This window comes from Urtica dioica, chromosome 3 (genome assembly GCF_054948205.1).
Source record: "Urtica dioica subsp. dioica isolate 48M chromosome 3, U.dioica_male_clone48M_v1_H2, whole genome shotgun sequence".
In the NCBI taxonomy this organism is placed as follows: Eukaryota; Viridiplantae; Streptophyta; class Magnoliopsida; order Rosales; family Urticaceae; genus Urtica; species Urtica dioica.
In genome coordinates this window covers 46812980-46830316 of record NC_142758.1, presented here as the reverse complement: position 1 = coordinate 46830316, position 17337 = coordinate 46812980, and the positions used below count along the sequence as shown (strand labels likewise).

Genomic DNA, 17337 nt, shown 5'->3' with positions numbered 1-17337 from the left:
TTGAAAAAAACAATATTTTTTCAAAGATATTTTCTACAAGAGAATTTCAAATTCTAAACCGCTTTTGTATTTGCTAGATTTATATTAATTAGGAAGTTCAAAGAGATTTTTTTTATAAAAAAAAAAAACCTGTATTTATAACTATCAATTGGGTGGGCCACTCAGGTCGACCCTTTATTTATGTTTTGGGTCGGCCCGTCACTCTTCTGAAAAAGTCCGGGTCCAACCAAGCCTGTTGAAAAGCCTACCATGGGTTTCACGCTAACAGGCGTTCAAAAAAGCCCAACCCAGATCCGGGTCCGGCTCGGACACAATTTTTTTAAAATTGAGAAATGACTTTTTTAAAATTTATGTTTTTATATACACAATGTGTTTTCACTCTTAAATTAAAGATTATTTATATCCACTTTATACTATAAATCACAACGATTGTTTACTGTTCATTTACTGTTCATAACAGAGCCAATTATAATCTATATCTCAACATGCCTGCTTTAACATGTCATGTCTATTAAACCGCCTCAATTGTGTTTGTCATGTGTGCTTAATTTTTTTGTTTATTTCAATTAGGTAATGACATGTGGTCAAGTACCTGAATGAGGCGGCATATTATTGGTGCTGACCAACATTTTGATGCTTTAGCTAAATGTGTGCTTAGCAAAACAATTGAATATTCTAATAGATATACATTTTGCAATTGGTGGGTTTGCAAAAGAACAAAAATAAAATAGTCATAAAAATCTTCTGCCCCGTTGCTTATGAAAACCAAAGTTGCGTAAAATCTACTGCCACGCACACCGCATAAAAAATTGCAGAAATAAAACTTTTACCTCTATTCCATTCTCTCTCAACCGCTTAAGTAACAAAGTAAAGTTTATCCTATTTATAGGATATATAAAAGAGGCAATGTATATTCAAAGAATCAAATTAAACTAATATATTAGCGACGACAAATTCGTCGCTAATTGTCTGTTTCAAATTGAAAATAAACTTCTGGTCACAACATTTACAGACGATTTTATCGTCGCTAATATCGTCGCTAAATATTTACCGACGATTAAATCGTCGCTAAATATATTTAGGCACGGCGAATTAGCGACGATTTTTATCGTCGCTAATATCGTCGCTAAATACATTTAGCGACGATTTTAGGGTTATTACCGACGAATAAAATCGTCGGTAAATGTTGTAAATGTTGTAGTGTTGGCTGATAAAAAAGCCACGTGCATAGCACATGGATCCTCTGCTAGTATATATATATATATATATATATATATATATATACATAAATTAAAAATATAACTGTTCAAGAAATGTTAATTTATTATTTTTGTAAAAGGGTCAGGTTTGTGCTTTTTTAGGCCCGACTCGGTCCTCGATCCCGATGATCAAGGATTTGGTCTAGAGTTAAGCCTAGTTCTATTTCGTAGGGCCTGTCCGGCCTCCAATGAAGGAGTTTCGGTCGGGTTCAAGCGCAGAATTCCCTTGGTCTTAAAAGAAAGAGTTTTGATTGTATTGCTATTCTTAAGCACGGATGAAAATGATTATTCTAAAGAATAACTATTTGTGCATCTTAAATAGATGGAACCCCTCTATAATCAATATTATCACTTCCCACCTCTTTTTTCTGTTTCAACTTCCTTTAAAAAAAAAAATAGACAAACTTGTTAATTTTAAGCCGTCAACTTCTCAATCTCTGATTCTAATATGTTATCAAGTTTTGAACCAAGGAAAACAAATTAAGACAAAAAATATTAATCTTGTAAAATTTCAAGAGAAAGAGTTTGAGTGCCCTACCATTAGAATTGCCTTTATATTTTCTCTAGTGAACAACGGTTGACCAGACTCAGATTTCTCTCTCTCCATATTCAGAAGCAAATCGACCAGATCTTCTTCCTCCTCCACCGCCGTCCGATTGAGGTGTTTGCCAATAACATGCTAAAAAAAACCGTCCAATTTGCAGAAACTTTTCTCAAGCCTCACGTGAAATCCCGTGAGCCTGTCTATAATCCACCCCGCTGAGCCGAGAATGTCAGAGGCCGCAAAGCTTCCTGCGGTGGAGAGTGCAAGATTAAGAGTTTCTCGAAAGCCTTCCTTGTTTTGGCTTCCGAAGCACTTCCCAAAGGCGATCCTGAAAGTTATACTTGCAGTCAAACCCATCATCCTTTCTCCGATGTCAACAAGACTCGAAGACAATGACGATTGGTACAACGAGTCCATCAGAGACCTAACCTCGTCCTCTCTCACTGACCGGAAAGATTTGACTATTTTCGCTGTGAAGAGATTGAGAATGCAAAATTTGCGGACTTGTCTCCAGTGTTCCCCGTAAGGTGACAAAGCTATGTCTAGACCATTGTAAGAGAGTTTCGCTCCGGCACTCAAGTAAGGTCTGCTGCAACATTTAGCGTCGTGGGTCATTAAAACTTCCCTCACAGCCTCGGAGGAGGATATTACGATTAGAGGAAGTTTTCCGAGCCGGATGAGCATAATTGGTCCGTACTTCTTCGAAAGCCGCCAGAAAGATTGGTGAGGCAGTGAGCCAAGTTGGTGGAAATTGCCTATTATTGGGATCCTTGGTGGACCTGGAGGGTCTTGCATAGGCATCATTTCATTTTCCTTTCTTTGGAATTTCGTTTGTATGATGAAGAAAAGAAGGGTTATACGCAGGGAAAGTAAGAGAATTGCCCACATTTATCTGCTTATTCTGTAGTACTTGGAGTAAAGGATTACAGAATAAAATAAAAGTTGTCTCAAGTCACCGATGACAGTCATTTTGTGGAAGTTTCCTTCTTATATTCAATTGATGGAGTGCTGGAATAAATTTGGTTAAATGGAATTTAGTTCAAATTTGATTGTTCATTTTATGGAAAATATTTGAGTAACACACACACGTCAAAAGTGTAAGGCTTTAACATTTTATTTATTTATTTAGAAGTTGGACTATCAGTCAAGATTACATGATATATTAACAGTGCAAACGCAGGTAACATTATTGGTCAAGATTACAAAATTTAGTACATGAGCATTAATTAAGCTGAAAGATGATAAATCCTCCACCTGTAAAGAGGCAGCAGAAGCTTGAACACAAGACCTCTCAACTGAGGTATGTGTGGGATTACCATTTACGCCGAAACTAGGGTTTATTTTCTCGTCGCCAAGCTTCAGAATCTTCACGCAAAACCGCCTCTTCCCGCGGAGTTCGACCACTTCCCGACAGCCAGATGTTGAAAATTTCCTTCTTCCCGACGAGAAGCACGGGTAAGTTCTCAGATTCCGAATTTTTTTGGATTTTGATTAAATCTGATGTTTTTTGTTCAAATTCATATGGACTTTTTTAAGTTAAGGTAATATTCTTAGTTATTCTCATGTTTATTAACACTAAATTGATTTTTGTTTCGAAATATTTATATTTTAAATCCGAAATTAGGTTTTTGAATGTGTTTTGTTGAAATTATAGATTTGTCATGTTTAACTAAATTTATTTGTTTTGAATATGAAGATGAGCTAATGTTATTTAAATCCGAATTTTGATTTTGATTTTTGTTAAATCCCAAATTGAGTTCAACTAATGTTATTTAAATGTTATGTTCATGAGAAATTATGGTTTAATTATATGAGATTAAATTATGAATGTGTGCATATGTGTGTTTATGAAATTAAGAATATGTGCTTATGTGTTTATGTGGTATATGAGATATGTGTTGTCACTTTGTGTTTATGACTTTAAGTGTTATTTGTAGACTTGAAGAATAGTGCCCCCGACCCAGCAAGGAAGTATTGTATAGCCATTCTGGGAAAGGCAAGTGCTAACACTTGTTATTTATGTGGTCATATAATGGGAGGATGGAGATCACTAGAGTGAAAAATCACCTGGCACATTTGGACGCTCAGAAGAACGTAAGAATGTGTGATAAAGTCTTTCCTGAGGTGATGGAGGAGATGCAAGCCTTAATCCTTGGTAATGTTGAAAAGAAGAAGCAGAAACATACATTGGACGAAACGATTCGCAAGACCCTCAACAAATCTTTTCACAATGACGATGATAAAGAGGATCCTGAATACGAAGCCCAATTGCGAGCAACGATGATGAGATCACAACAAAAAGCGGCTCGAACAAAACGGGAAGCACGGTTGCAATCGGGTCCCGGGGGAAGCTCAGGTGCAAAACATCCATATGCGGTTCCCTCGTTATATAAGTCTCTCAGTGCGAGGCAACCAAGAGTTGACAAGATGGTGGACCCGAGGAAAAAGATGTAACTCGGAAGAGCTATCACCAAATTCATCGTTCACCTAGGCGTGTAAGAAAAAAATATTCAATAGGGACAAAAATAAAAAAAAATATATATATATAATTTTAGGTTAAAAATATAAAATATTAATGTAAAAAATTTAAGGGTAAAATTATAATTTTTAAAAATTCAAGGAACATTATTTTTACTTTGGGTCTAAGCTGCCTCCGCCCTTGAGCCTATGGACTTTGAAACAATTCCTTTATTAGCGCATTAATCAGATTTACGTTCTATGTACGGTCCATTTAATTTCGTTTTTAAACACGCTAGAATTAAATGGATTGCTTGTGTAATAAGGCTACCATGACATTCGCTCCGTTCATAAGGCTTATTTATTTTTAAAAATTAAAATAATAATAAAGTTTATAACGGTCCTCGTCCAGCCTCGAAAGGAGCGAGAAATCAAATTTAATAGTATTATAGAAAAACGGAGTAAAAAGTACAAACAAATTTTAAAAGTTGGCCACAAATTAAAAAAAACGAAGAAGTTTTTAGAATTTTGTTAATATCACGTGCAACTACCAAAAACATAATATTGCTTTTTCTTTACAAAAGTAAAATAATTAAGAGTGACTGACTAAACCAATAAATAAATTTTCAAAAGGATTATTACTAATTTATATTATTAAAATGACGAAAGAACAAAAAAATAAAATAAAAAGTCAGATAATTAAAGCAAGATCATTATGGTTTTTAAATAAAAAGTACAGCTACCTTAAAAAAAAAATAATAAAAAAAAAAAGTACAGCTATGCAAAGCCGAAAATTGAATCACTTACCACAGCCTCTTAAGCCTTGAAAACTTCATCTGGAATGGGATGGGAGTGGGGGCAAAACTCGTCAGGGACAAAATTGTAAAGAACCATCTTGATCAATGTTGCACTCAACATGGGACAAACCTTCGAGGAGTCAATCGAATTTTTAGTTGATTTTGATCTTTAAGTATGCATGATAAATAAATGAAAAATGGAAACTAAAAACGGAAAGCCTTGGAATCGCTTATCGGGTCAGACACCGGATTGGTCGGCATTTCTTCTCCGTTTTCACGAAGAACGGAATTGAACATCGCTACGTCTAGTCTACTCACTAGCTGCTCCATTACCTTAAAAATCAAGAAAGATAAACACACAGAACTCATCAACACACGCTGATGTGTTAAATATCGGTGAATCGACTCCCGAACTTCTTTTCAAGCACATTGTATAAATATAGAAATTTAGGGAGAAACGATTATAGAGAGTATCGAATGAGAGAATTTTTTTTTTTTTTTTGGTGGGGATTGAACCCACGACCTCCACACAGGAGGTGATGTGGAATTACCACTGGGCTATCCTAGGTACCACTCGAATGAGAGAATTTTTCTAGTTGTATATTTCGATGATTCCGTACTACACTTATTTATACTTGTTAATTACATGAGATCCGGAGTAATAAATGCAAGAGAATGCATAGTAAAAAAAAATACATGGGAGCTAGGGAATAATAAATACAATAATACTAGTTCCAAAGGTAGTGAATTGAGCTCCGAGCACGGAGATGAGATGAGCTCTGAGCTCAGATCGTTCGAGCTCGAACTGACTGTCTACAATTTTACTAAGGTTTTCTCGGTTCAAGAATTTACCGACAAACTTACGAAGTAGTAAATTTCTCTCCTTCACCCGCGATTTTTACCCGTCAAGGGTTTTCCAAATCGGCGAGCTGTTTTTGCTCAAATCTTTATATTACTATCGAGGGACGTGACTTCAGCGAGAAAAATAGGGTTAAAGGTGAAGATAAATATATACGAGGCGAGCCGAAACTGGTAGACAGCCACATTCATGGCCGCTAGCACGGGAAGGACAAAGCGTGGTGGGCATCGTTGAAAGCTTTTTTCCACAGCTCGATAGACATAAAACCTTGATCTTCATCGCTCAAACCGCCCTTTCTTCCGGAAGCTCTCTTGGAGACCGGAGACTTTGCCGCTGCCGGTTGCATATGCGGAGTCATTGTCTGGAAATGCACAAACACAGAAGAAGATGATATCATTTTTTTTTCCCGGTGCAAATAGTCCTTTGAACTCTTACGATTGTTCTGTTTCACTCCTTATCTGGGGTTTTTTTTTCCTGAAACAATAATCTTTTCTATTAACAGAGCTGTAAAAAACCTAATTACAAAATAGGGACTCGACCAGGTTTTTTTTGTTTTTAAGCATTTTAGTCTTTAACCTATTGTTTTTCGTAGCATTTTTAGCCTAATCACCTTTAAACATATAGACAAACTAAAATACCTTGTTACTAATTTATATTTTATAAAACATCATTAAAATATAAAAATAGCTCTAATAATTTGAAAATGATTTCAGTTTTTTTTTAAATCTTTTTTAGTCAAACTCTAATCTAGTTAGTTTAAGGTCTTTAGTTCATTGAACAAGTTTTTTTTTTCCCCCGAAAAGGACTAAAAGTTATAGAAAATGCCCAAAAAATAAAGACTGAATTAATACGACACAATCATCAAAATTCATGAACTTTTTTGCGCCAAAAAGCCAATTTCTTTATCAAAGGGGAAAAAAATTAAAAAAAAAAAGTCTTTTAGATTTGTAGCTAAGAAATGATGAAGGGTATAATAATCTTAACCTGCCACCACACAGACTCCACAATCCTTGAGAAAATCCAGGATTCAAAATTTTCCAACGCGGCCATTAACTTTTGCGGCTCATGCAAACTATCGAACTTCTCGACCGATGACTTTCCATGACTAATATTTTCGATGCTCGGTCCACCAGAACCACGCCGACTCCGGATACTCTTGCCGACTATGGCTCTCAACATTATTGCATTTGACAACCATAAAGTCTACCTGTATACAGATTTAAAATAAAGTCTACCACATGCTTTGGAGACCAAAATGAACCCGGATATCACGGCTTTAGCCGTGTTGCCTTGCTGTTTTTGTCTCCCAATTTGCAAGCGTGAAAATAGAATCTAGAAAGCCACTGAGCTGGGGCGTGGATTTTACTCAGGGAGCTTCCGTGCTTGGCGACGACAGAAGCCCGACCTCGACCGCCGCTGCTTCTCTCAGCATTTTCTATCCAGAGAGCTTGACGTTTTCTTGACCATGTTTTCTTGGTCTCAAAACTTGGCTATCGTCCTCTTTTTCGATGGCTTGAAAAGCAAAACCTTCGCTCGTGTCTTTGTGAATACACTTGACGACACTCAGAGTACTAGCAATGGTTTTGGCTCTAGTAGCTTCCGGAATTTGAGCCTCGCTTTCGACGACCCTTTTATCGATAATCGGCTTTATCAACGGATTCTCTTGATAGCCCGATGGAGTGCGAAGGCGGGCGAGCGTTGTGGGTCACGGATTACTGGCTCTCTCGTGGAATTGGCTTCTCGGGTTGAAGGAACTCACGATAGACAGAGAAGGAGATGGACTTTCTCAGAAGAGCATCGACAATTTCGTTAGAGGACTCGTTCCTCTGTTTCCGGGTACGCATTTCGAAGACGAAGCTGTTGCGGAATTCCCTGGTTCGAGCTCTCAAAGCAAAGATGCCTCAAACGTAAGAAAACCAGTGATCGTGCTCGTTGAAGTAGACAAAGAAAAAGGAAGAAGAAAACACAAAGCTTTTACTCTAGTTCGATCACTAACGACCTAATCCACCCTTTGATCTTTACTATCAACGAATTACAACTTACAAATGAGTTTTGATTTTCCAGAAAAGAAAACCCTAGAATACCCCCAAAAATCACGATTCATAGATAAACATGATTCTCTCTCTAATCTCTCTTTTTCTCTCTAATTCAGATATAGCGAAATGTGTGACAAGTGATTTCCCAACCCAATTCATTCTATTTAAAGTCATTAAACGATATCTTATATCGCACGCTACCATTGGATATCTTATATCGCACGCTACCGTTAGATATCTTATATCGCACGTTACCGTTGGATTATGATCCAACGGTCATATGCGACAAAAAATTGAAAACACTTTTATCTGATACCTTAGCTTCCACGTGATTGATGCCGAGTTGAAATGCAACAATTCTCCTCCTTGAACACAGCATCCTCATATCATCTAGTAAAGATCAAACCCAACCCCATCAGGTTCTACTTCCCTGAACCCCTTGACATACAACTTCAAACAGTGCTCGAACTTGACTCCGGGCAAGGCTTTAGTTAGCATGTCTGCGGGATTCTCTTCAATTGATACCTTGACCACATTCACCTTCCCTGAGTTGACCACGTCCTTCATGAAGTGAAGCTTTACGTCAATGTGCTTTGACCACTCATGGAACACTCGGTGCTTAGCTAAATGTAGAGCACTTTGGTTATCACTGTAAATGGTGACTTGGTCTTGATCAAAACCCAACTCACTGACCAAGCCCTTCATCCACAGAGCTTCCTTCATTGCTTCCGTGAGTGTCAGATACTCGACCTTTGTTTTTTATAATGACACCACTGACTGCAAGCCTGCTTTCCAGCTCACTACTCCACCACACACCTTAAAACACATATCCGGTGATGGATTTTCTGGTATCAATACTATCAGCATAGTCCGAGTACACAAAGCCTTCAACCTGCACATTGTCAGTTTTACACAGGCCATATATAATACCATAATCAAAAGATCCTTTTGAATATCTAAAGATCCATTTTACAGTACTCCAATGTTCTTTGCCAGGATTGGCCATGAATCTTGACACCAGACTTATTGCATAGGCTAAGTCTTGAGCAAATCATGGAGAACATTAGACTTCCCACTGCACTTGCATATGGCACCTTGGACATGTAATTTGTACCCTCCAAGGTAACAAGCTGATGAGATGTAGAGAGCTTGAAATGTTGTGGAATGGGAATAGCAACAGGCTTTGAAGATGACATTTCATCAAGTACTTTGGACAAGTAGCTTTTCTGAAAAAGACAGAGATTCTTGTCACTTCTATTTCTGATGATCTCTATTCCTAAGATCCTTCTTGCCGGGCCAAGATCTTTCATCTGAAATCTCTTCCTCTGTTGTTCCTTCAACCTGTTAACTTCACACTTATCTTTGGACAATATTAGCATTAATTATCATCTTTCTAACTTTGTAGTCTAAATGTTACCGTGTATTAGGATTACTGTAGAAATATTCCTATATATATATATACAAGTATAAAATAATTATAATGCACTTTTTACTGTCTATTTTAGGTTAAGTGTGAAGAGAGTATGAGCTGAACCGAAGCACTCGATTCGCTTGTTCACAAGAAATGGAGTTGTTCCAATTTCTCGACAGAGAACTGGAGCCTATGTGCTATTTATACTTCGATCCATCTACATTTTAAATTGATATATCTCATGTATTTTGTTTTTCAAATATTTTATTTACTTTTTATTTTTTCTTAAATTTTATTGCTACTGACCACTTCTTTTTTATATTTTGAATTGCGTGCTATATGTAATATTGAAAACAACAATCATAAAGAAATTAATGAAAGCCGGTTGCCAAATTGAAATTTGGATTACCGATTACACGGCAAAAATCAAGATGTGATATCCTGAATTTTCGAAAATGATTGTTAATTATGTGCGAAATATGGAATGCGTTAGGAGTTACATTCGAATACAATTACCAGTTGAAACTAGAATGGATAAAGGAAAAGATCCAAGTCGATTCCAATCCCGGAGTGTTTCAAAAGTACATGACCATTTCTATATGAAATGATCATGTGCTCTTGAAGCACTACAAGGTTAGAATCGACTTGGACAATCTCCTTCATCCATCGTAGTTCCAATCGGTAATTGTCTTCGAATGTAATTCATAACGTATTCTATATCTCGCACATGTAATTAATGATCGTTTGTGAAAACTTTGGATCTCGCATATTGATTTTTGTCATGTAATCAGTAATCCAAATTTTAATTTGGCAACCAGCTTTCATTAATTTCTTTATACTTATTGTTTTCAATATCACATATAACACGCAATTCAAAATATAAAAAAGAAAGTGGTCAATAGCAATAAAATTTAAGAAAAAATAAAAAGTAAATAACAAATTTGAAAAACAAAATACCTGAGACATCAATTTAGAACGTAGATTGATCGAATAACACAGAAACTCGAGTTCTCTTTCGAGAAGTTGGAGCAGGTCCATTTCTTCTGAACAATCGAATCCAATGCTTCGGATCAGCTCATTTTGTGACTACATTGTTCGTACTGAAATGTACTGAAACTACTTCTTCAGCAAAGATGGTTTTTTTACATAAAAAAAAAAAAAAAAAAATTAGATGCAAAATTCGAACCATATTACTTTCCCAAGATTTCAAAAAAAATTAATTAGAAACCATAGAACTGTGAACTTGACATATAACCCCAAATCAACCTAAAATTGATATTAAAAAAAAAAAAACAGATCTCATTTTTTTTTTTAGTAAAATCTCCAATTCCACCACCGATGGCAAAGAGATTGTCGCACTTACTCGGAGCTCTCCTTGGCGAAGGAAGGCGGCACAGCGGAAGGGGATCGGCAGCGGTGGAGACGACGACCTCGCGGCGGATGAGCCGAAGAGGCGGCGGAGGTTGTCGAGGGTGCGGAGGTCGGAGACGGTGCCGTCGGCGGAGGTGGCCGAGGTCAAGGACGGTGGAGAGTTTTTTGGCACAGATATCGGAGTTGCACCAAAGAAGAAAACAGTGGAGATATGGGTAATTTTGGAACAAAGAAATTATTTCGTGGGAATGAGGGATTCTTAGCATAACGGGAGGAATGAAAATAGGTGAATGAGAATTCAGCTGGAATGGTTTAGAATGGTTGTTCTCAGTATTTTTCAACTGGAATCGTTTAGAATGGTTATTCTCAGTATTTCTAACAAACCAAACAAAATAATATCTTCTATTCCATTCTCTTTCATTCCACTCCCTTGTCATAACTTATAACATCGAACCAAACATGCCCCGAGAGTCTGCAAGTTATGTTTGGTTGAAAAATAAAAATTGAATGGGAATGAGAATGAAAATAGAATGTAATGGAAAAACTATTAATTTGTTTGTTTTATTTTTTGAATCATTCAGAAAATAAAATAGAATGAATTGTGTATAGAAGGACAAAAATACCCCTATTCATTCATCTTCCCCATGGATATAGAAGGAAAAATGAAGGCATAGCATTCAATGGTGAAATAAAAGAGATGGGTAAACACTAGACAAAAATATAACTATAATAACTCATCTTCATTCATTCCTACTCAACCAAAAAATCGCCACCAAGCTCAGGCAAGGACTAACCTGCCATATCAAGAGAGGTCATAAATGATCCCATATACACTCTGTCAACAGCCAGCCCATGCTCCAATTGCAGCTTAGGCACCGCTTTTCCAGATGCAATCATCAGCTCCATCAAAGGAGTGGAACCTAACCTGCAATTTATTTAATTTATTTCAACACTTACTTTTATTGCGTATATGCGTTTTTCATGTTCACGATTCAACAAATCCAAAAAAAAAAAAAAAAAAAAACTGGTAAACTAACCGATTGATCATAAGCACCACTCTGCTGCCCCTTGTGATTGGAACACAGTTCGTTTCCTGCAAACATCACATTTGCAGATGCACATTAACACAAAGACTTAAGTGGGAAACTTAAAATGTTTAAATAAAAACTACCTGGACTGTACCCCAATTTTTTTTAATTCATTTACAGGGATAAGTTCTCATCCGTAAAAAATTTCAGCGTACCGTGGATAGTATCTGCATTAAAACATGAGAAACTATCACATCCACGGGTTGAAGGTCAGCCACCTCAGCACCGGGCTCTCCATGCTGTAAAAATGTACACCTTTAATGTGACTTTTCAAAGGAAAATGAAAGAATTGCAGAAATATAGAAGTGAAAGCAATCATACATATTATCACTTTCAAGTGTTACACCCAGTGTGTCGTTTTTAAGTTAAGAGTCGTCATGACTCTTCATTAACAATATTTTATGTGATTAGGCTAATGTAAATGAAATGGAGTGATGTACATAAGACGAAGATGGGGAAGCTTACAATGCCGAGATCGAGCTCCATTTTGTCTAGGCCTAAACGATCCATTGTTCCAACCATTTCTTTGCTTCTGAAGCAACATCACCAAGACAAAGCCCAGTATCAGCAGCAGCTAAGGCAAGCTAATAATAATAATAAATAAATAAGCATTTTAAGCAGGTTAGGCAAATATAAATTATACTAAGCTTGTCAATGAGAGAGAGAGAGAACCTTATGAACAAGCACGGTCCCCGCCAAACCTCGACGACCAACTATCCCCCGAGACGGAGGAAGCGCACAGTCATCTCCAACAATCACAATCTACAAGTGCAATATACATTGGCTTATATATGTGTGTATACGTGTGTGTATATATATATATATATACATATAAATAAAAGAAAACTAAACTAAACTTTGGTGATAGTTTGGTCAGAACAATAATTGTAAGTGATATAAAAAAAATCATAAAAAAATCCGAATGAAAATGTACCTCTATGTTATGACCTTCATATTTTGCTTGTTCAGCAACCAGACCAAAATTTAAGCGGTCGCCAGTATAGTTCTAACAACCCAGATTACAAAACAAGAAATTGAGCATTAGCCACTCAAAATCCAAGTGTTCCAACACCTACACATTCATCAAACACGGAATATTAATGGAGATTTCCCCTCTTATAGTCAAGAATGGCTGAAAGTTGGGATCACATGCTACAGATTTTTAACAAAAAAAAAAAAAAAAAAAAAAAGGGAATCCGTGGAGAGACTCAGAGTGACTATATGTCTGACAAAAAGGAATTATACCTTGACAATCAGAAGACAACCCTTTGGCCCAGTTACAGCTCGAATACCCTGATATTCAAACACTTTATATTATTCTCCAATTTTGTACACAATCAGAGGATCAAACAAATCTAAAAGAGATTAAATTATACAGCTAGAATCGCATCGACGGTCGGAGAAGCAAAAACATCGCCGCTGTTAGCATCCCTTCGCCCACATACCCGGCATGTGCCGGCTCATGCCCACTTCCACCTCCTGAATTTGTTCAACATGTATGAAAGATCGAGAAACTTAGACTGAAACCAAGGCAGAAACAAAACTCATGGGATTTTCAAACCTGAAATCACTGCAACTTTGTCATACGTCGCCGGTGAAACATCGGCGCATAAAACAACTTTCACCTGTAAGTAGAAAAGACATTATTAAATAACTCATTCGATATATAAATAAATATATACAGAGAGAGAGAGAGAGGCAAAAAAAAAAAAAAAAAAAAAAAAAAAAAAACTCAGGAAAACCATCCAAGTATTGCAAGCCTAGGTACATTTTAACGAGACCCTCAATGAACTCCGTTAACACATCTGCAAACACGGCAACAAACACTTCTACTAGCAAATTTCAATGCTAATGCTCTATATTTTCTGTATAAAAGAGTTGTATGGGTATTTTTCACAGCTGAGGATGGTATATGCTTCAAATTTGGCATAAGATTTTATATGCACTTCAGAGAGACTCATAATCTATATATCTGCAGAGTAATTTTGGCACTGCATTACAGATTTTCTTAGCTAAGAAGAGACATATCAGCCTCAACATCAACAACTTTGATCCGAAAGAAGTTCTACTAATTTTGCCTTACATTTCACGATTTTAATAAAAATTAATTTTACACTACCAAATCATAATAAATAAATAAAAGACGTATATGAGTATTTTGTCAGAGTCGAGGGTAATATATGCTTCAAATTTGGGATAAACTTTGTTATGCACTTCAGAGAGACACATAATCTACGCATCAACAGAAAAATTTGGCACTCCATTGCAAATTTTCTTAGCCTAACAGAGACAAATTAACCTGGAGTAAATTTTTATAATTTAACCTTAAGCACCGTGATTACAACAAAAATTAATTACAGAGTACCTAATTAATATACCCAGGCGAAACCAAAAAATAATGAAATAATACCAGATAGTATTCCTAAAACTATGTCATTTTCCTAGTAACGAAATACGAAACTATTTCATTTTCCTAGGAACGAAATACGACAATGGTTATAGAATCCAAACAAATTAAAACGACAAAAAAGAAAAATAAAATTTAAAACAGAGTAATACCATTGGGATCGTTGATTAGCTTCTATCCTGACTATCGTCCAATATCGGAAAAAATATTCCGGATTAAAATTAATTAAAATAAAATTTTAACTTTGAATGGGCAAAACTTTGGAGCCGGCCCAATACGCAATGGAGCCCGTTTTTTTGACCCTCTATGCTTTAGAAATACAGACCTGATTCTTCTACTTTTATAGGTGCTCAATACATATATTGTTCTCATGCTTAAGTAATGCGGGACTTTTGCAAAATATAAAATTGTCATGCAATGTCTTGCTACAACCAAAGATTTAAATCCCGGGAGAACTGGACGGGAATCGGTCCGATTCCCCTTTTTTTGAAGTCTCCGGCACCGGAAGGTGCAAAACCGAAATTTTCCGGTGATTCTGGGGGAACCAGACTGAGAACCAGACAGGAACCCAGTTCAAACTTCTCGGTCCGGTTCAATGTAATTTTTCTTAAAAACCGGGTATAAAATCCGGATTCCCCTAAAAAAATTTCAAAACACGTTGGTTTAGACCTTGTATTTTTCGCCGCGCCACAGTGCAAAGTCTCTGCAGTCCCGCCCGAATCCCGCCATCCCGTCCGCTTCCCGATTCGGCGAAGGCAAAAAATCTCCAGATCCCGCCAGTTTACACGTGTTCCGGTGAGCTTCCCGACGTCAAAATGTTTTTTGATGATTTTGAGTTTAATTTTTAAAATTTCTTCATCATTCTTGAAGATTAAGTATAAATTGGTAGTTGTGAACATAAATATACTGTTGATTTGGAGTTTGTGTTCATGTTTTCTATTTTTTTTTAATTAATCCGAATTATTTTGTAATATGACCGAGCATCAACGCTCCGAGATCTCCGCCGCCAAATCTCGCCGCGTCACACTGGTGCTTTCGCCAGATCTCGCCGACGCCGTAGAATCACAAGCGGGTTTCTCCGGCGATCAGAAGTTCTAACGCCTCTTCTTTATATTCTCCGACGCAAAACACCAATATTTCGCCGGAATCGCCATTATTGGGCTAGGGCTTGGCGTTCTCTAGATCGTCGTCGTCGATCTCTATGGTCAATATCATCGTCGGTCTTCATCACCACCACCATCATTGTCTTCGTCTCTTTCTTCTTCTTCTTCTTCTTCTTCTTCTTCTTCTTCTTCATCGAAAAGTAGATTAAATATTTTGAAAACATGATTAATAATTTGAAAGCTTCGTTGCCTATTTCTTGTATATGACTAGACTTCAAACATTAAAGATATATTAGTATTTTTACACTATAAATGGTTAGAATGCACTAACTTATAAAACATTGACTATTTTACTATTAAAAAAAAGGGTAATTTAGCAAAATAGCCAACTCAAACCTTTAAAATTGCTAAATAGCCAAGGTTTTGTAAATACTAAGTAAATAGCCATTCCGATGACGTGGCCCAATAATAGGTTTTTTTATTTCCGAAAATTGTCCATGAGCGTTTGAATTTTGAATTACTAATTTGAATTTTCGGATGAAATTTATTCCCGAAATGTTTGGAATTGTATTTCCTGATATAAGTGTGAACAGGATTTAGTCTATTAATGATCCCTTTATTTTAGGAACTAAATGGACGTGGCAGTTGTAATTTTTTTGTTTCTTTTTATATATTATTTCTTATATTTTTCGTCCAGATTTATATTGCATTCTTGATTTCTGTAGGGATCTGTAAACTAATGTAAATAATGTTGGTTGAGTGTCCATTTACATTTGCGTCGATAGGTTATTTACCCAGATTTACGTAAGTCATGTTTCAGTTTAACCAATAACATCAAAATATATAGGTCTTAGTAATGACAAAGTTTACTCATATATATGTTTCTTTTGATTAACGAAAAATCCAAAGTACCAAAAGAGTTAGCAAACATAAATCTCAAAATACACATCATTAAGTAATAGAATAAATTTTGAAATCCTGATGGTGAATTAAAAAGCAAGATAAACGGTTTAGACATCGTCGATGTTGAGTGAGAAACTAGGCTGGCTGCTTGGATTCTCATCAACCTGCTTTGTTACTTTCTTCTTCGTGACATATGGTGAATGTAGCATTGCTGGTTTCTTTATAACGCGTTTTGGTCTCTCATTGATGGCAAGCTTCACTGCAACTGGTTCGTCGTTTTTCTTGAGATGTAAATATGTGTAAATAAAGAAAAGGTCAAAAAAACTTAGACTGTGTGATATTTACTCAGATTTACTGCAAAATATGTCGACTACTATTATTTTCTTCTAACATCCAAACTCAGCAGTAAATATGCTTAAATAAATAGTTGATCCAAAAAAACTTAGACAATCCAATATTTACTCAGATTTACTGCAAAATATGTCGACTACTATTATTTTCTTCTAACATCCAAACTCAGCAGTAAATATGTGTAAATAGATATTTGGTCCAAATAACTTAGACTACCCAATATTTACTCAGATTTACTGCTAAATATGTCGACTCCAATTTTTTCTTCTAACATCCGAACACCCAATTTTCTAAACGCATTCACAATGGTATATCGGGAAAACTAACACACTGATACATGATTTCATTTTACTGCGCATCAACATATAGATATAACACATCAAGATTTATACATCAAACCCGTTCCAACAACATTTAAACATTCAAAATGATTTACAATAAACATTGTAATCACTGAAGAACATGCATTATGTTTTTAAATCACAATAGTCGGTTCCCCCAAATTTCGTTGTCATGAATAGGGTTATGTGTAAATGTTAGGATTATAGACCAATAATGCACGGACTCATAATACATAGGGAGAGGAATGTTCAATACTGTATATTTTCATAATCGATTCCAAAAAAGAACAATTTTTTCATAGTTTAATATGTAAATCGAGGTTGAATATTAGTAAATAAGAGTTCCAATTGCCAAAAAATCACACATGCATACCTGTTAGAGCCGGAGAGAGGAGGTGGTCTGAAAAATC

At 36.1% G+C, this 17337-nt stretch overlaps 2 pseudogenes across 1 annotated transcript; both read right to left on the bottom strand.

Annotated features, from left to right (window-relative positions):
- Nucleotides 1-1938: 1938 nt before the first annotated feature.
- Nucleotides 1939-2604, bottom strand: LOC149403207 (cytochrome P450 71B36 pseudogene; annotated as a pseudogene).
- Nucleotides 2605-11484: 8880 nt separating this feature from the next.
- Nucleotides 11485-13465, bottom strand: LOC149403206 (putative 3,4-dihydroxy-2-butanone kinase; annotated as a pseudogene). The gene is made up of 9 exons (XR_016296010.1): nt 13384-13465; nt 13199-13301; nt 13068-13115; nt 12757-12828; nt 12495-12584; nt 12323-12406; nt 11978-12061; nt 11772-11827; nt 11485-11659 (listed from the first exon to the last, which is right to left on the bottom strand). The product of XR_016296010.1 is annotated as a putative 3,4-dihydroxy-2-butanone kinase (transcript).
- Nucleotides 13466-17337: the final 3872 nt, after the last annotated feature.